The sequence below is a fragment of the Tasmannia lanceolata genome, unplaced genomic scaffold (assembly GCF_043159265.1).
Source record: "Tasmannia lanceolata isolate RefF3 unplaced genomic scaffold, GAP_Taslan_0.1 ptg000023l, whole genome shotgun sequence".
In the NCBI taxonomy this organism is placed as follows: Eukaryota; Viridiplantae; Streptophyta; class Magnoliopsida; order Canellales; family Winteraceae; genus Tasmannia; species Tasmannia lanceolata.
This window is the reverse complement of record NW_027518700.1, coordinates 21,022,820-21,043,878: the sequence shown is the minus strand read 5'-3', so window position 1 is coordinate 21,043,878 and position 21,059 is coordinate 21,022,820. Positions and strand designations below refer to the sequence as shown.

The 21,059-nt window shown below is 40.1% G+C and overlaps 1 long non-coding RNA gene across 3 annotated transcripts in view; it reads right to left on the bottom strand.

Annotated features, from left to right (window-relative positions):
* Window positions 1-21,059, bottom strand: part of LOC143856802 (uncharacterized) — a 43,455-nt gene that overhangs the window by 2,471 nt on the left and 19,925 nt on the right. For 2 of the 3 annotated variants that reach the window (XR_013238365.1, XR_013238366.1), the window contains exon 2: window positions 66-282. The exons of the other annotated variant lie outside the window; for it this stretch is intronic. This is a non-coding gene — a long non-coding RNA (uncharacterized LOC143856802). The remainder of the gene's footprint in view (window positions 1-65; window positions 283-21,059) is intronic. 3 annotated transcript variants of the gene reach the window in all.

Sequence of the window (21,059 nt, the reverse complement as noted above, 5' to 3'; positions counted from 1 at the left end):
CTGGAGTTCTATAATTCCATGCTGAAAAACCACATTACTGCGAGGGCATGAAGGAAGATTCTTACATTCTAGTCCTATTGGATTTCCCTGTGAAAATTCAACTCGGATATGTTGATGGTGGTCTTGCCATCAAATGCAACAAGATCATATGGCGAATCCTCTGAAAATTCAGTCGGCATCGACTTCCAGTGCAAAGATGGCTCCCACTCAACTTCCTTCCAGACCTTTAGTGTCTCTTCTACTACTATCTTGCTCCCATCAGCAGAAAAATGAACACCATTGCTGAAGAGTAGTAGTTGTAAGCTCCAACTCATAAATAAATTGGTATTCATCTACTATGTTCATTATTATTCACTCTCTGATTCAAACCAAAATGTTGAAAAGGGCTTCAACAAATCAAAATAACAATCTGAATGTGAATGGAATATTCAAATTTGCATTGCATAGGCAATAAAGATGGAAGTAGAGAACTCAAAGCAATTTAAGATTATATATCAGAATATAATAAAGACAATAGCAATAGAGAGTAATAAGAACTTAAGAAGTGCCTCATGCCGTGGCATTGTTGTTGGCTTTGCAGCAGATGGCATGATCAGCACAGTGGTAAACCATTGTCTAATCTCCACGAATAGTAATCATTTCTAGATTGCGGAACTAAGACAAGCCATAGAATTATCTAAGCAAAATGAACACAGAGACGAGACTAGCAAAGCTAATTTGCTTGAATCATGATTAACAGTAAGTATAGTTTGCAGAGGGCGAAATGAAAATAGCCATGATTGTGACAAGTTCTGAACGAGTATATATGTGTGAAAGCTCCAGTTTAGCCACCAGTAGCATGATTGATTATTATTCCATTGAAGTCACTCACATTCATGAACCCCTTCAGAACCTTTCTCAAGGTTCTGCAAACCATATTATGCAATAAGGATGGATATCTTTCTTAAGTCACTGTAAGATGCACAGACTGACGTAGGAAATTGTGATTGTTCCAACGTTTTGTTTTGAATGGCATTGTGATTGGTCCAACTTACACAACTTCTATGGAGACACAGGCACTCCTAGAGAGCAAAAGGGACCTTGCGCAACATTCGAATCATTGATTTCTCCTTGCGAAGCAGGACGATCTAAGAAAAGACTAATATATTATTTTGATACCGAGCTGAGATATTAGGGATGGAGATAATGGGTAAAAATAGGGTTTCGAGTCCTAAAACTTGTGGTTAAATTGGAAAAAATATTTCTACTAGGCTTCGGTTAGGTTTAGAAGGGTGTAGACATGTGCCGGGAAAGTGTAGACGCATGGGAAGCTGTAGACGTATGTTGAGAAGGAACAGGCAAGAGTTTTGGGAAAGATTAAGAGACACAGAGTTTAGGTTGAGATGAGATAGGAAAAACAAGAACAGAAAATTGGGGTTTTGAGGTTTTAAGAAAGGGAGAGGAATATTTTGGGTTCCCAGGCAGATTGATTCTGTGTAAAAAAACCAAAAAAAGAAAAGAAATATAGATTGCAAGTAAGGGAAACAAGATACTTATCTCAAGACATCCAACCAAGGGTTTTCCTTGGCATCTCACTAAAGATGAAGAAGATTATTCTAGAATCACACTAGCAATCCTGAGGATTCGCACCTTAGGAAAGATCAAGGCATCACACTTTGAGGATGAGACTTCACACCCAAAATTTTGCAAAGCAAGAAAGAACAATCATTTTCATTCATTCATTCCAACATGGCTTCACTCATTAAAGAAAAGTACCTCGAGGCTTACAATATATAAGAAAACGAAGAGAACTGGACAGATTTAAAACCTAAACAAAAAACCAACACTTTTGAACTAAAAGACCCTGCAATGTCCCGCTTAAAATTTTCACAATACATGTGGGGCCTATTTAAAACACTCATAATTCAAAAGGCTGAAGTGATTTTAATAGGAAAAGACTATGGTACCCCTACTATAAAGGGACTTAAAAGACACCTAAAAATTAAAATTTGGAACTTATGATGGTCCCCATCACCTTGGTAGCATGATCCTTTAATGGGATATACATTTTTTGTGTTTGGTCCTAATTCATTCATGAAACTGTGTAGCGCAGGGATTTACTTGCCATCTGGACAAACACAGTTTTACATTCACGGCTAGTTGTTGATGTGACCCAAGGGAGGAGAAGTAGAAGAAAGAGGGGAAAAGAGAAGAAGAAGAGGAACAAAAGAAGAATAGAAAAAAAGAAGGACAAGAGTAGAGAAGCAAGAGGGGAATATATTTGAGAATTGACAAATATATTCATACCAGCAAAATTACAAGGGGGCAGTAATCCCACTAGATTTACATAGTATGAATTTCCCAGGAGTATTCTCCTTGGCCCAAAAGAAAAACCCAATACCCCTTACATTACCCAATAGCCTCAATTGAATCGAATCCAGCAAAAAGTGCTATATTTGTGGGACCCCCAAAGTCAAGATCGTGACCTGCCACGTCACACCGATTTCTCCACTACAATATACTGGCAAATTCTATTTTCAAAAATCCCGCTCGAAGGCCCAGAGCTATTGTGCGCCCCTAACCGTGCACGATAGCCAACCACCCAACATCATCATCCAATCTTCGGCGGCCTCCACCTTGAACCACCACCAAACACCGACGGCTCCCCATTAAAAATATATCAAATTCTTCTACCATCCCCTCCAAAACCTACTTCCACTAACCCAAAAATCATCCCATCCAAAAGTATACTCCAAGCCCTAACCCTAGTCGATAACCCTAAAGACTATAATAGTCCCCACCACCTTCCCCATTCAGCCCTGACCTTAACAACACTAAAACTCCCCTCCTCCTCCAACTCTTAACCCTACAAAGTTCATTGCCGCTATCCACAACCTACCTCACTTCCATATCCAACCTCCTCATTTTCCCCTGAATCCGAACACCATTTTCCTTACATCGGCCCCTTCCACAGCCTCCAACGACTCCCCCACCCACTTTCTCCATCATCCCTAACTAGATCCGGCCCTTTCACCATTAAATCCGGCCTTCTCGAGCTCAGCTCCGGGCATTCTGCCCCTCCAACCATCCACGGCTTCAGGTCTGGCACCCCACGGCCTTTCACGGCCACTGACAACCTTCACGGTTTTCCCCGGCTCCAGATCCAACTTCACGGCCTCTATGGCTTCAAATCCGACCTCTGCGGCTCCCAATCCAGCCTCCACGGACCCAGATCCTGCCTCCACAGCCCTAGATCTAGCCACCACGGAAAAGTCATGCTCCAGATCTGGGCTCCACGGATCCCGATTTGACCTCCGCGGCTCATCTTTTGCCAACAATGGGAGAGATGGTAAAAAGAGGGTTGGCAATGGGGAAAGAGAGGGAAACGAGCGAGAGAGAGGGAGAACGAGCGAGAGAAAAAGGGAGAGAGGGGGATGAGAGAGAGGAAGATGTGGGAGAGAGAGGGGATGAGAGAGAGGAAGACGAGAGGAGAAACCACCTCCCTCCCTAGGTCAACACCCTAGGGAGGGAGCTTTTTTTATCACCATTTTTTCACCCTTTTTTCTCTCTCGTTTAGATCTGGCTTTTTCTGAAATATGTATTCTCTATTAATTCATCAAAAGTTAAAATCTCTAATAAATGTGGCCTGTATAAAGGCAATGAATATAAAATTCCATGAAAATAAAATCCTAACTCTAAATAACATGGAAATAAATGTCCTGGAAACTGATATGAACCATCACAGATTCACAGCCCAACGGAATGAACTCCTACTGATTGTAGACGAATTTGTCCGGTGGAGATTCCAGTAGAAACCATCTTTCGCGGAATTGATGAGACGCTTTCTACCTCAAAATCAAAAAAGTTGCTGAACTCTGGGAGATCTGATGGACAATGTCAACAACAAGTCAGATGGGGACCAAGTAGAGGTACTATCAGCTTATCTTATGATAATAGCATGTATCCATCTTTTGCTGCCTTGCAGGTTGTAGAGGTATGCTCTCCAAATGATGATTCACTCCATAACGGTCCCTCTCGCGAGTGTCCAGATCCGTTAAACAATCTGACCCAGAGCACAAGAGCTGTTGATAGTCAATGTCTATAAGATGTATATATAAATGGGGTGAATGAGAACAGTTGGAATAGTGGTGCAAGGTGTAGACACAGTGGGTCCTATCAACAACAGTGGGTTGAATGAGACATCTGTGGAAACATTTGTTAATCATGTGATGGAAACGAGTTTAGAATTGGGCTTATCATATTCTGGGCTTGTGAGTAGACTGGAAAGCATGTTTAGGGAGGCTAAAAAAAGAGAACTATCCATTCGCGATGCTTCTGATCCGGCACAAAAGAGGTGTCCAAGAAAGTATTGAGGGAACTAGCCAGGCTTAAATCAGATATCAATTACGATGGAAGCTCTAAAAGTGCTACCAGGATTAAAGACAATGGCGGAGGCCGAATTATTACTCCACGGGGATTTGTGAAGGGTGCCAGCAGTTTGCCATGAAGATACTATCTTGGAATTGTAATGGGTTGGGCACCCTTGACAAGCAAGCCCAAGTCAAATACCTTTTAAATAAGTACAAACCTAACTTACGATCCAGGAATCGAAGTGGTCAAATGTGAATAGGGCTGCTATCAAGAGTTTGGGGATTCCGAGCTGCTGGGAGTTTCTTTCCAGAGATGGAGTGGGATCGTCTGGAGGGATTATCATAGCATGGGATGCGGACATGCTGGAGCTGATTGATGCTTGGTGGGGGAGTTTCTCCTTATCAGTTGTCCTGAAGGACTCTAAAAAGAATGCATGTTGAACATTTTCTGGCATATATGGACCGGTCTTAAGAGCAGAAAAAAGTTTATTGTGGGAGGAGTTGGAAGAGACCAAAAGAAAGTGGCCTTACCAGTGGTGTATGGGTGGGGGCTTTAATGAAATAAGATTGGTTGAGGAAAGAAGAGGTTGTACTAGGTCCAGCAGCAATATGAGGGCTTTTTCCAATTTCGTTGCCAGACATGAACTTATTGACATTCCATTGATGGGTGCCAAATTCACATGGTCTAGAAGTGAAAGCAGGAGCAGACTTGACAGGTTCCTCTTCTTCCCTGAATGGCTTGAGAGTTTCCCGGACATTTGTCAAAGTGCTATTCACCATACAATCACTGACCATTGTCCGATTCTATTGGACCCAAGACTTGATTCTTGGGGTCCATCGCCCTTCAAATTTGAATTGGCCTGGCTTGGAATTCCCAAAATGGTGGAGAAGATGGGTGAATGGTGGAAAGAGTATTCAGTGTTTGGCAACGCGGATGTGGTCATTGGAGCAAAGCTTAGGTATGTAAAACAAAAACTTAAGGATTGGAGTAAGGAGAATGCAAAAGTAGCAAATGAGAGGAAAGCGTTGTTAGTTTCATGCATTAAAGAGATTATCGCAAAGGATGAGGATGAGGATGGTCAGGCCTGTGAAGATGGGATAGAAGAAGTTGGTAAACTAAAGGAGGAACATAATCGTATTATCTTGCAAAATGAAATCTATTGGCGTCAGAGATCCAGAGTGAAGTGGATCAAAGAAGGCGATAAGAATACGGCCTAGTTCCATCCTATGGCTAGTGTCAGAAGGAGAAGGAATAGGGTAGCAGTGCTTGATGTGGGCGGATCCCTAACAGAAGAAAAGGAGGCTATCACTAAAGAAATTATAGAGTTCTATAAAAATCTTTACTCGTCGGAAGGAGTCCTACGACCGCTACCTGATGGGGTGGACTTTGGGTGTCTTGAGCAGCAGGATAGTGAGGTTCTTGAACGCTCGTTCTATGAGGAAGAAATTCTACTAGGGGTCTTTTCATTGAGCAAAGATAATGCACCTGGCCCTGATGGCTTCTGCCTTGCTTTCTTTCAAAGATGCTGGGAATATGTGAAAGGGGATATCATAAATTTCTTCAATAAATTTCATGAAGGCATGGAACTGGATAAAGGAACGGGGGCGACGTTCATTGCTCTTGTTCCTAAAGTCAAGGGGGTTACTAGTGTGAAAGACTTCCGTCCTATCAGCTTGGTTGGGTGCCTCTACAAAGTATTAGCTAAAGTGCTTGCCGAGCGCATGAAGAGAGTGTTGCATAAGATCATATCCCCAAACCAATGTGCTTTTGTCCATGAGAGAGAGATCCTCGACTGTTCCCTCATTGCGAATGCGTCGATTGATTTTTATATGAAGATGGGTCTCTAGGGGGTGGTATGTAAATTGGATATGGAGAAAGCATATGATCGGGTGGAATGGGATTGCCTTGACTACATGCTTGGAAGAATGGGGTTTGGGGTGAAATGGAGGTACTGGATTATAAGGTGCATTTCTTCTGCATGGTTCTCTATCCTTATTAATGGTTCTCCCTATGGTTTTTTTAAATCAACAAGCGTCTAAGGCAAGGAGACCCCTTTATCCACCTTCTTGTTTGTGGTGGTAGCTGAGGCTCTCAGCAGGCTTTTGGTGAAAGGAAAAGAAAAAGGTCTTGTTAAAGGTTTTATGGTAGGGGCAAAAAATGAAGAGATCACACATCTACAGTTTGTTAATGACACATTGTTCTCTAGTTCTCCTGACTTGTTGAATGTGGCAAATCTGAAAGCTGTATTACGATGCTACGAAGTGATCACTGGGCAAAGATCAAACTTTCATAAATCAAAGGTGTTTGGTATTAATATGAATCAAGAAGCAATATCTGAGTTGGTTGGCATTTTGGGCTGTACGGTAGATTCCCTGCCTTCATCCTATCTAGGACTACCACTTGGAATGGACTGTCCTAAGAAAGAATGTTGGGAACCAATTATTGAAAGGATGGGAAGCAGGTTGGATCCATGGAAAAGGAATATGCTTTCCAGAGGGGGTAGAATCACTTTGATCGAAGCTGTCTTAGCAAACATCTCCATATACCAATTATCTTTAGTTAAATGTCCCGTAAGTGTGGCGCAAAGAATTGAAAGAATTCAAAGACGTTTCCTTTGGGGAGGATCGAGTGAAAAGGATGGCATCCATTTACTCGGGTGGGATAAGGTATGCAAACCGATTAAGGCAGGAGGGCTTGGGATTCGAAGAATCAGAGAAAATAATCAAGCATTGTTAGGTAAATGGTTGTGGAGGTTTGGAGAGGAAAAATCTTAATTGTGGGCCAAAGTGATTGATAGCAAGTATAATGCTAAGGCTGGTGGTTGGGAGTGTGAGGACAAATTTAGAAAGAAGGGGTCTACGATATGGAGGGAAGTTTTGAAATTAAAACCAAAGTTTGAAAAAGGTATCACATTCAGAGTGTATTCTGGGGATCGGGTTAGATTCTGGTTGGATGCCTGGTGGGATGCTAGACCTCTTGGAGAAATCTTTCCTGACTTGTTTGTGGCGGCCACTGACAGAGATGTCCTAGTGAAGGAGTGTTTTAAGCGTAGGAAAAACAATATAATATGGACTCCATTCAGAAGAAACTTTTTTGACCGAGAATTGGAATCAATTGACAGGCTTTTAGTAATGTTGGAAGAGACTCACATTAAACGCTCTGGCAAAGATAAAAGGATTTGGATATGGAACTCGGGAGGGGACTTTTCTGTTAAATCCTTCTACCATCATTTGGTGCCATGCCATGCATCCTCTAATGTAGCCAAGGTATGGAAAATCCAAGCTCCTCTCAGGGTTCTATCATTTGCATGGGCGGCCATTCAACACAGAATACAAACTGTTGACTTCCTAAGAAAGCGAAACTTTCTGATTGTCGACCACTGTCCTTTGTGCATTGAGGTGGGGGGGAATCGGTGGATCATTTATTATTGTAGTGTAGGGTTGCAAGAGAATTATGGAACAGATTGTTCTCCAGGTTTGGAGTAGCCTGGGTTCTTCCTGCGACACTAGAGGAGCTGTTTGATAACTGGGGGGTGACTCCTTGGAAAGGCAAAGGTAAAATTCTTTGGAAGGTGTCCTTTCTTGCTACAATTTGGGTTCTATGGAAAGAAAGAAATGCAAAAGTCTTCAAAGGGATCAGAAGAAGAACGATATTTTTTTTAATAAAATCATTGCACTCATTATCTCTTGGGTTAGAATTATCTCCAACTTCTCTTTTGTTTCGGCATATGACCTTTGGTATGGCTGGAATGTGATTTGTACCAGAGCTAAGGAAGCCACTACTGTGGATCAGGTTTGGGAACCTCCTGCTCAGGGATTGTTAAAATTTAACTTTGATGGTTCAAGTTTGGGGAACCCAGGACCATCAGGAGTTGGAGGTGTTCTGAAAGATGAACATGGCCGTGTTATATGGGCTTTCTCGGGACCTATTGGTGTGTCAGACTCTAACGAGGCTGAGGTGCGTGCTATTCATCATGGTATCAAGTTATTAGCGTCCCATTTTTAAAAAAAATCAAGTTATTAGCATCCATGGATCTATCTAAAGTAGAAATTGAAGGGGACTCTAAGAACGTGATCAGTTGGTTCAATAAAATGCATTCCTTTCCTTGGAGATTTGCTAGGTGGTTTGATGAGATTCAAGATATCATTGACAAGTCTAGTATCCTAGCATACCATGTAAGAAGATCTGTTAATGGTGTGGCAGACAAATTAGCCAAGCATGGAGTCATTAGGGATAGCATTCAATTGTTTGACTTTCTCCCTCGATTTCTCTATTCTCATATTGTATCTATTCTTTTATGATCTTTTTTTTGGGCTCCAGCCCTTGTATTAATATAATCACCATTCAAAAAAAAATGTCCTGGAAACTAAATAACATGAAAATAAGTCGGAAAAAGTCCAAATGGGCACATATGCTGCTTATGGGGCCTGCAATGTGCATCATTGATTTATTTTCATGTTATTTAGTTTCTAGGACATTTGTTTCCATGTTATTTAGAGTTAGGGATTTTATTTTCATGGAATTTTATATCCATTGCCTATATATAGGCCACATGTAATAGATATTTTAACTTTTGATGAATTAATTGAGAATACATATTTCTCTCATGTTTCTCTTCTTCTTCTTCTTCTTCTTCTTCTTCTTCTTCTTCTTCTACTTCTTCTTCTTCTTCTTCTTTCCCTCTTTCTCCTCTACTCTTCTCCTTCCCTTTCTCTATTCTTCTTCTCTTTCTCTTCTTCTATTTTCCCCTCTTTCTTCCACTCCTCCTCCCTTAGGTCACATCATTTTTGGTCCGGCCGCCGATCCAAGCCATCCGGGAGTCTAGTTTGAGATCCGCAAAAGGCATTGTGTTCCTTTCAAGATCACGGACAGATCTGACAGTTGATTTTCCCAGATTCCATCTGGGCCATGCGACATTGACCCACCCCACAATGACGGCACCATGGGTTCCATATTTCTATGGTTACAATTACTATTAATATCCCTATGGAGGTTTTGATGATGCGTGTCTACAATGGATCAAGGTTCTTAATGCATACCATAAAGTACTATGGTTATGATCATCAAATGACCATTCATTGAGTCAAAGGATATACTATGCAGAAACGACAAGTCGAAATATAAACACTTCTTGCTAAAGCGCAGTGACTTAGGCATGCCTCATTTTAGTCGATGGGAAGATGTCCGTGATGAGTTCACGAAGGTAGAAGAAGTAGAATAAAGAGGGGGAGAGGGAAGAAGAGGAAGAGAAGATGAATAGAGAAAGAGAAGGATAAGAGTACGTAGAGGAGAAAGAGGGGAATGAGAAAAACGAAAGAAAGAAGAGAAGGGAAAAAGAAGAGAAATAGGGGGAAATATGTATTCTCACTTAATTCATCAAAAGTTAAAATCTCTAATACATGTGGCCTATATTGGCAATGGAAATAAAATTCAATGAAAACAAAATCCCTGACTCTAAATAACATGAAAATAAATGTTATAGAAACTAAATAACATGAAAATAAATCCGTAAAAGTCCAAATGAGCACATATGCTGCTTATGGGGCCTACAATCTGCATAGTTGTTATATGAGAGAGCAGCCCCTTCAGATGGATTAAATGAACAAGACAAAATCTGTTGAAAAGTGAGCATGTGTGGCTGCTCTCTCAGAAACAGCCAGTCGCAAAATGCCATTCTGCGAAAGTCCCCAACAAATCCCTAGATATTTATAGTGGAATGCTTCAAGATGAAAGGTTGATTGATATAGAACTACAGTGGTGAAAGGGTCTCTAGTTTTTTTTTTTTTTTTTTTTTTTTTTATGGGAGCTCAAATTGCCTCAAAGGATATTCTTGTGATATCGCCAAAATGCATGACATAGAATCACCACTTGCAGGTTAGAGGATGGTCAACTTTGATAGTAGCTACAAAGGTCATTGGGAAGCAAGCATTTCTCGAGTGTTTTCTTCGAGGGTTAGAGACTAGTAGCTCATGTGAACACCGTGTGCCATCGGAGATCACTACTATGTGTCAAATAAAATAACTCCGAAAAACAAGATTTAATATTAGTTCATAGAAGGATAATTTATGGAAAACTGTAGCTTCGAATCAAGAAAAATAAACATACGATAAGAAGCCATATAAGTATTAATATAAATAACATTAAAAGGGTAAAAAATCAAGATTTTGCTTAACTAAGAGCTACCTCAATGCCTTTCTATCTTGTACCTCTTCTTTGTTCAAGCAAACCTGACCATCTAGGTCAAAGATCCTTTCCACTCATTTTTTTAAATAAAATTTTCCATTCTCCATTCTTCATTCTCCATTCTTCATTCTCCATTCTCCATTCAAATAAAAGAAGGCTACCTCAATGCGCATTCAGTACGCACAAAAATAAAAAGAAGTCCCTTACCTCTGACTTATTAACTTCTGCTACATGCATCTCACAACATGTCCCTATGTAGCTAGGGTCCCCTAACATGGGTGTCCAGCATGTCTATCCAACAAGATACTCTTTTCCAACGAGCTACTCCATAAAATATGCAACAGGGCAGTGATATGCTCTAGAGATGCACAAAATAGATGTGGAGGCAGAGGTAGGGGAATCTTACACAGACTAGGGATAGACAATAGTTTGAGTCCAGATTGGAGCTAATTGATGGCGATTCATGTGCTGTCTCAAGAGGGCCATCCTATTGCCTATTACCGTCGCAAACTCTCTTCCAAGATGCAATCAGCTTCCACTTATGTCCGAGAGATGTTTGCAATCACAGAGGCTGTATATAAATGGAGACAATATTTACTGGGACAGAAATTTATCATCAAAACTGATCAGAAAAGTCTCAAGTCCCTCCTTGATCAAACTATTCAGACACCAGAACAGCAACATTGGTTGACAAAACTGATGGGATTTCAATACGATATTCACTACAAGCCAGGAAAGGAGAACTTGGCAGCAGATGCTCTGTCTCGGCAAACTACAGAGGACATTCCATGTCTGACTCTATCAGTTCCATTATTTGAATTACTGGACCAACTTAAAATTGAACATGCTTCTAATCCTTCTATCAGAAAACTTCATCAGGGGACATCACACGAAGGAGCCATTCCTAATGAATATACTTGGCGACATGGGTTACTATTTTGCAAAGATAGAATAGTTATTCCAACTGATTCGGAATTAAAGACAAAGCAATTACAAGAATTCCATTCATCCCATGTAGGGGGTCACGCAGGTGTTGCTCAAACAATGGCTAGAATAGCTCTCAATTTCCATTGGCCAGGTTTAAAAAAGGATGTTCGAAAATTTGTAGCTGAATGTGTCATTTGCCAACAAACCAAATCACAACATCTTGCCCCAGCAGGTCTTTTGCAACCTTTCCCAATTCCTGATACAATACTAGAAGATTGGGCTATGGATTTCATTACTGCACATCCAAATTCCTCTGGCAAAACTGTCATTATGGTCATCATTGACAGGTTGAGCAAATATGCTCATTTGAGTGCACTTTGAAGCCCCATTACAGCTATATCAGTGGCTAACACCTTTGTGAATGATATCTGTAAACTCCATGGAATTCCCAAATCAATTGTCAGTGATAGGGATCCAACTTTCCTCAGTCGATTTTGGCAAGAATTATTTCAACTACAGGGGACTACTCTCGCCATGAGTAGTGCGTACCACCCACAATCTGATGGGCAATCCGAAGCCCTGAATCGATGTTTGGAAATGTACCTGCGAAGTTATGTGTGTGATTGTCCTTCTCAATGGGCCAAATTTTTACCTTGGGCTGAATTCTGGTATAACACAGCTTTTCATTCAGCTGCTCAGATGACACCACCTACAATTTTACAGTATGAACAGGGCACTTCACAATTGGAAGCTCTAGACCATGAGTTATTGTAAAGAGACCATTCTCCAACAGCTCAAAGCAAATTTGCAACAAGCTCAGCTACGAATGCAGAATCAAGCTAATAAACATCGTCGAGATAAACATTTTGATGTGGGGGATTATGTGCTTGTCAAACTCCAACCCTACAAACAATCTTCTGTAGCACAATGACGCTCCAACAAGTTTGGTCGAAGATTTTACTGTCCATATTTGGTGATTCAACGAATTGGTTCTGTCGCATACAAATTGCAACTTCCTGAAGAAGCTAATATTCACCCAGTTTTTCATGTCTCGTTGCTTAAAAAATTTACAGGGGACCCGTCTGTATCACAGGTTGCTTTACCTCAACTGTCAACAGGAACACAACCACTTTGCAGGCCTTTAGCTATGCTTGATCGACGAGTGATTCAGCGAAAAGGAAAGGGGATTCACCATTTACTAGTCCAGTGGGATGGGTTGCCACTTGAAGCTTCATCTTGGGAAGACCTCTCTATCCTCAAGCACGATCATCCTGATTTGAGCCTTGCGGACAAGGTTCCATTTCATGGGGAGGTAACTATAACGAGACAGACAGAGGTATCAGATACGAGGAGAGTTAGCAATAGGAAGAGGGGAGTGCCAGCAAGGCTAAGAGATAAGTTACAAGTAACAAATTCAGTTAGGAAACTGGTATAACAGTAAGGAGTAGTTATCATCTCAACAACATTACAAATAGGAAAGAGGGGGGAAAACAGAGTAAGAGAATGTTGTGTAGAATTTTCTTTTTTTTCATTGTAACAGGAGGAACTGGAACCTCGAAGCCTGTAAGCCCAAGGGTTCCCATGGGTTAATCATTCACCTTACCTTCTTGTTTTGATGCCAGCAAACCAAATTGATTAGCATTTATAGACTAATGTGTTGCTTTGAAGTATTGTGTTGTATACAGGGATTTTATGTCATAATCGCCATTACACAACTCTTCACAACACATGGCTTGTGGATCAAGGAGCAAAGGAACAAAGATCATGCACCTACATTGGAGTCATCACCATTTGGAGATGATCAAGTCAAGAAGCTCAAACATGAAGATCCCATAAGTTCCTAGCATGTGTCAAGAAGGAGCTTGGAGTTGAACATGCCATGGTGACACCTCATGTACCTCAACATGCATTGAAGATTGGAGGACAAGTCACAAGAGCCAAGACAAGGTCAAGATGTTCACTCAAGGCAAAGAAGTCCAAGAAAGTGCAAAGGAGCGAATACATTCCAAGAAGACTCAATGGTATCATTTTAGAATGTATTTAGAGTCCTCTTGATTTTATGTTTAAATGCACTTTCAAAAGGTTTTCAAATGGTTTTCATACTAAACTTTTTACATCTTTGAAAACCATACACACATCCTAAAATGTGTTTGAAAACCTAGGACTTAAACCCAAGACCATGGCCCAAAAGCCCCTATACTTTAAAGTTAAAATGGAATTTTTACAACGGCCGGTCGACCGGGCTAAGCCGGGCGACCGCGGTATTGTACCTGGAATTCCAGGGCATCCGAAGTTTTATCGGACCGGTCGACCGGTCGGGCCGGGCAACCGTGGATATGTTTCTGTTTTGAAACAGAAACAATTCGTATAGTTTGGGCGGGCGACCGCCGTGGGTCGGTCGACCGTGATAGGTTTATGGACCAAAACTTTAATCGGACAAGTAGCCCTCGCCGGACGACCTCCATGGGGCCGGTCGACCACTGTGATAAGATATTTGAAATCAAAAAGGGCGTCCAATAAGGGTGGGCGACCGCCGTAGCTCAGTCGACCGCGCCGGTCGGGCAAAAGAGCCGTTGGGGCTTTTGCAGGTTAACTTTTTCAATCCAGTTTTTTACGGTTTTACCCCCAAACGGTCATATTTTCAAATGGGCTATATATACATCATCTAAACTAGCTTTTGAACATTTCAGAAAGATCAAATCCCATTTCTCTTTTAGCTTCATATTTTCAAATCAAAAGCAAAACCTCTTTGAACTTGTATTTCTATATCTTGTCAAGAGGCACTTCATAGGGCTTTTTTTTGTTTATTTCTTGGGAGTGATTGTGAGCTATTAACTTTGTAATCCGCCTATTAAGAGGCATTGAGAGTTTTTATTTTATTTTGTTCTTCATTGAGGGTCTTCTCTTCGGCCCAGTAAGAATTATGAAGATAAGGATCTTCTCTTCGGCCCGTTAAGAGTTGTGAAGACGAGGGTCTCCTCTTCAGCACGTTAAGAAATGTGAAGACGCGAAGGTCTCCTCTTCGGCGCATTAAGAAAGGTGAAGAATGTAAGAGGGCGTGTCCCCTCACAAGGCTTCATGCAGAAAGGGTTTATTCCCTTTGGAGATGGAGAAGTCGGGTGTACGGCTTCATCATTTTAGTGGAGATCCCAAGGAGGTAAACTTGGAAGAGTGGAGTGGGTCTTATGATAGACCGAACCACTATAAATCTTGTGCCTTGTGGATGCTCTCTCTCTCTCTCTCTCTCTCTCTCTCTTGCACGTGTGGTGATTAGTAATCTCTAACCCTAACTTGTTTATGCTTTAATGGAACAAGGGTTAGTAAATGCAATTGGTTAAAATGTTTAAACCCTAATTGCATTATAATATTTATTTGAACAAGGGTTAGGAAATGCGCATGATTAGAATGTCAAAACCCTAGCTTTGATTAATATGCCTATTTGAACAAGGGTTAGACTAATTAGTGCTTAATTAATGAATTAACTTTTAATCTACCCTAATTAAGCCTAAAATTTCTAATTGACCAATTCACCCCTCTCTTGGATTGTCACACTTATATTTCATTTGGTATCAGAGCTTAGGCTCTTAAAGAGGTTTTTGTTACAAAAACCTACAAGAGAAAAGATCTGTGACAATCCAAATAGATTTTGAGAAAGGCCAATCCGCTTCAATTCCTCCATTCTTTGATGGAACGAATTATGGAGCTTAGGAAGTGCAAATGCAAGCCTATCTCAAATCCATTGACTTTGGCATCTTAGATGTCATTGAAGAGGGAATTTCTTTTTCAAAGAAATGCACTAAAAATGATTTAAAATTATTTTCCTTGAAAAAGAAATTAAAAGCCTTGGAATCACAAACATTGAATTTGTTGAAAATATAAACATGTTTATGGAAATGAAGAACAATATAAATGAAGAACTCTCCATTAAGAATCAGAGACTACAAAAAGAAAAAGATAAGCATATTTGCTTAATTTTAAAGTCCTGTGATTCTATTTGTTCCTCATCTACCAATCATTACCCATGTACTTATTGTGGTAGATTTGGGCATCACAAATCTAATTGTAAGCTTAGATTTGTGAAATCTAACAAGTTTGTTTGGATAAGAAAAGATACACTCCCACAAACAAACTTGGATGGAACCAAAGGGATTTGGGTTCAAAGATCTCATCTAAACTAATTAGTGAATGTGTTAGTTTAGAGGTTGTGCTAAATTGTTGTGTCATTCACATTCATTCTAGATACCTCAATTCATTGATTTATTCTTTGTATATAGAATATTTGAGCTTAATTGATATATTTTGTTATCCTGAATGTAGATACCATAAGGGTGAAATCTTTAATTGAAATGTATCTATATTCTTAGTGTGCTTTAATGATCATATTCTTTTCTTATTAAAAATCCACCTAAGTGCAAAATCACAATATTTGTGCACTTAGCATCCACAATTAGAAAAGTTAAAATGTGTCAAACTTTGCTTGGCATAGAGTAAACTTGTATCTAATTATTTGTGGATGGAGGTTGGTTGGACCATACACCCTTGTGTCCAATCATGGTAGACTATCCATGGAGGATTAAAAATATCATATTTTTCTCTTGTTTACCCATAAGTGATAGATTATCACTTGCATGAGCCATGGATGTCTCTCTCAGACTTGTTCTCTATAGACTATTCATATTTTGTCTGAGTTCTATAGATTTGTGCTTAATTGATATATGTATATATCATCTATAGTTATTTTTCCTGAATAGTATTAGCTCATGGTAAATATGGTAAACCTTAAAGTTAAAAGCTACTCAATTGGTGTTTTTAGCCTTCTTACCAGTTAAGAGGGAGATTGTACCTTCATCTTAATTAAAACATCTAATTACTTTGGCTTCTAGCCAACATCTTATCCATGATAAGCCATATGTGCCTTGTGTTATATATATATATATATAGAGAGAGAGAGAGAGAGAGAAAATGGTTCCTACACATATGTGTAGAGAGTTCTCTACACACTAGCTTAAAATACAGTGGAGGCCTACTTTGTTTGGGTGATCCAAGCCATCCATTTTAAAGGCCCTCACATAGATAGGGTGTCTACAAAAAATCAGATCCATAGGATCATCCCAACCCTACGATTTGTGGAGGTAAAATGGATGTCTTTAAACCTTCACAAATTAGTCCATTTTTTGCCTCCACAGTTCGAATGGTTAGGATAATCCTATGGATCTGGTTTTTTGTGGACACCCTCTCTATGTGAGGGCCTTAAAATGAATGGTTTGGATCACCCAAATAATGTGGCCCCCACTGTATTTTAAGCTAGTGTGTAGATAACTTATCTACACATATGTGTAGGAACCGTTTTCTCATATATATATATATATATATATATATATATATATATATATATATATATATATATAGATGAAACTGTTTGTGAGTTAGCTTGCCCAATCACATGGGGGCCCACTTTGTAAGGATGATCCAAACCATTCAATTGAAAGTCCCTTACATAGATGGGGGGTGTACCAAAAATCAGCTCCATAGGATCATCCTAACCCCTCCATTTGTGGAGGACAAAAATGGGGCAGATTTGTGTCTGTCCATTTTTGTCCTCCACAAATGGACGGGTTAGGATGATCCTATGGAGCTGATTTTTGGTACACCCCCTATCTATGATAAGGCCTTGCAAATGAATGGTTTGGATCACTCCCCAAAATGTGGGACCCATGTGATTGGGCAAGCTAGCTCACCATAAGTTTGGTTAAGCTCACCAACAGTTTCCTCTATATATATAGAGAAAAGGGTTCCTACACACGTGTAGATAAGTTATCTACACACTAGCTTAAAATACAATGGGGACCACATTATTTGGGTGATCCAAACCATTCATTTTTAAGGCCCTCACATAGATAGGGTGTCCACAAAAAATCAGATCCATAGGATCATCCTAACCATTCGAACTGTGGAGGAAAAAAATGGACAAATTTGTGAAGGCTTATACACGTCCATTTTACCTCCACAAATCGTAGGGTTGGGATGATCCTATGGATCTGATTTTTTGTAGACAGCCTATCTATGTGAGGGCCTTTAAAATGGATGGCTTGGATCACCCAAACAATGTGGGCCCCCACTGTATTTTAAGCTAGTGTGTAGAGAACTCTCTACACATATGTGTAGGAACCGTTTTCTCATATATATATATATATATAGAGGAAACTGTTGGTGAGCTTAAGCTCACCAAACTTATGGTGAGCTAGCTTGCCCAATCACATGGGGGCCCACTTTGTTAGGATGATCCAAACCATTCATTTGAAAGTCCCTTACATACATGGGGGGTGTACCAAAAATCAGCTCCATAGGATCATCCTAACCCCTCCATTTGTGGAGGACAAAAATGGACAGACACAAATCTGCCCCATTTTTGTCCTCCACAAATGGAGGGGTTAGGATGATCTTATGGAGCTGATTTTTGGTACACCCCCTATCTATGATAAGGCCTTGCAAATGAATGGTTTGGATCACTCCCCAAAATGTGGGACCCATGTGATTGGGCAAGCTAGCTCACCATAAGTTTGGTGAGCTTAAGCTCACCAACAGTTTCCTCATATATATTATGCACATATGTAGGGGGAGCATGGTTTGCTAGGTTGTCATCTCTTTTGATATCATATGACTACCTATAGCAATCATGCATTTGTAGCCCATGGGTGATTTGTAAATCATTCAACTTTAAATCCCTCGGTGCTTTTGTGTTAGGACAGCCCTTTGGATTCATACCATGTATGACTCTCTAACAAAGGGGGAGCTTTACATTTATATCTGTCATTTCCATCTTATCATATGTAGTTAGATAAGGGTATCACATTACATATGATAAGTGCACTCATTTGAAGCTTCATTGCTTCATTTGAGTTTGGGATTTGTCTAATGCTTATATTTTTTAGATCATCTCTCATTTGTGACAAAATCCCCTTGCTTGTGCCTTAATGACATATCATCTTAGGCTTTATACTTATCTTAGATTGACTCATATGATATCATCAATTCCAATGATAAGTATTTTGTTCTAGAGTTTGAAAATCTCTAGAACTTCTCTTCATAGGATGGTGCTTGAGATGATCATCCCATTACCTATGAAGTAGTCTCTTATCATGTGTTCTTGAAAGTAAATTCATTTTTCATCATCATAAGATCCAATGGCTATACATCACATCAATAGCCATTGTGTATTGTCATGCCTTGCCTTATAGGTTTATCAAAGGCCAATGACAAATTCATAGGGGGAGAGCCAAATGGTTATATATTCATAATTATATGGATCATTATGATATGCTCACATGATCCATTACACCTAAAGTTGTGCTTAATTTGCAAATCTATAGCACAAACAAATAAATAAAAAATTGGCTTATCATGCATTTCTATCTTGATAAGCATCATATGAGCCTTAATGTAATATCATATACACTTTGAATAACTCATATGAGTTATTCTTCACCTTGACACCCCACTTGCACTCACACTTGTATATCCCTACCTTTTTGTTGTTGCCAAAAGGGAAAGAATTTTGGGAATTGATTAGGTAGTCCAATTGTATATGCACCATATGCTTTACATTATCATATTACACTTGTGCATATAGTGAGGGAGAGCTAATGCTCTATTGAATATTATTTAATGCTTATTCATATATTTGTATAATATCTCCTGCCTCCCTAATCAATATGTTTGCCATCATCAAAAAGGGGGAGAGTGTAAGCCCAAGGGTTCCCGAGGGTTAATTATTCACCTTACCTTCTTGTTTTGATGCTAGCAAACCAAATTGATTAGCATTTATGGACTAATGTGTTGCTTTGAAGTATTGTGTTGTATACAGGGATTTTATGTCATAATCGTCATTACACAACTCTTCACAACACATGGCTTGTGGACCAAGGAGCAAAGGAACAAAAAGCTTGCACCTACATTGACGTTATCATCATTTGGAGATGATCAAGTTAAGAAGCTCGAACATGAAGATCCCACAAGTTCCTAGCATGTGTCAAGAAGGAGCTTAAGTTAAACATGCCATGGTGACACCTCATGTACCTCAACATGCATTGAAGATTGGAGGACAAGTCACAAGAGCCAAGACAAGGTCAAGATGTTCACTCAATCCAAAGAAGTCCAAGAAAGTGCAAAGGAGCGAATACATTCCAAGAAGACTCAACGGTATCATTTTAGAATGTATTGAGAGTCCTCTTGATTTTATGTTTAAATGCACTTTCAAAAGGTTTTCAAATGGTTTTCATACTTAACTTTTTACATCTTTGAAAATCATACACACACCCTAAAATGTGTTTGAAAACCTAGGACTTAAGCCCAAGACCATGGCCCAAAAGCCCCTATACTTTAAAGTTAAAATGGAATTTTTACCAAGGCCGGTCGACCGCAGGATTGCACCTGGAATTCCAGGGCATCCGGAATTTGATCGGGCCGGGCGACCGCGGATATGTTTCTGTTTTGAAAGAGAAACAATTCGTATGGTTTGGGAGGGCCACCGCCGTGGGTCTGTCGACCGCGATAGGTTTATGGACCATAATTTTAATCAGACAGGTAGCCCTCGCCGGACGACCTGCATGGGGCCGGTCGACTGCTGCGATAAGAAATTTGAAATTAAAAAGGGCGCCCGATAATGGCGAGCGACCGCCGTAGCTCGGTCGATCGCGCCGGTCGGGCAAAGCCGTTGGGGCTTTTGCAGGTTGACTTTTTCAAACCCAGTTTTTTACGGTTTTACCCCCAAATGGTCATATTTTCAAATGGCTATATACACATCATCTAAATCTATCTAAACTAGCTTTTGACCATTTGAGAAAGATCAAATTCCATTTCTCTTTGAGCTTCAACTTTTCAAATCAAAAGCAAAACCTCTTTGAACTTGTATTTCTACATCTTGTCAAGAGGTACTCCATAAGGCTTTTCTTTGCTTATTTCTTCGGAGTGATTGTGAGCTATTAACTTTGTAATCCGCCTATTAAGAGGCATTGAGAGTTTTTATTTTATTTTGTTCTTCATTGAGGGTCTTCTCTTCGGCCCGGTAAGAATTGTGAAGATGAAGGTCTTCTCTTCGGCCCGTTAAGAGTTGTAAAGACGAGGGTCTCCTCTTCGGCCCGTTAAGAAAGGTGAAGACGGGAGGGTCTTCTCTTCGGTCCGTTAAGAAATGTGAAGAATGTAAGAGGGCGTGTCCCCTCACAAAGCTTCGTGCAGAAAGGGTTTGTTCCCTTCGGAGATGAAGGAGTCGGGTGTACGGCTTCATCATGTTAGTGGAGATCCCAAGGAGGTAAACTTAGAAGAGTGGAGTAGGTCTTGTGATAAACCGAACCACTATAAATCTTGTGCCTTGTGGATGCTTGCTTCTCTCTCTCTCTCTCTGTCTCTCTCTCTCTCTCTTGCACGTGTGGTGATTGGTAATCTCTAACCCTAACTTGTTTATGCTTTAATGGAACAAGGGTTAGCAAATGCAATTGGTTAAAATGTTTAAACCCTAATTGCATTATAATATTTATTTGAACGAGGGCTAGGAAATGTGGATGATTAGAATGTCAAAACCCTAGCTTTGATTAATATGCCTA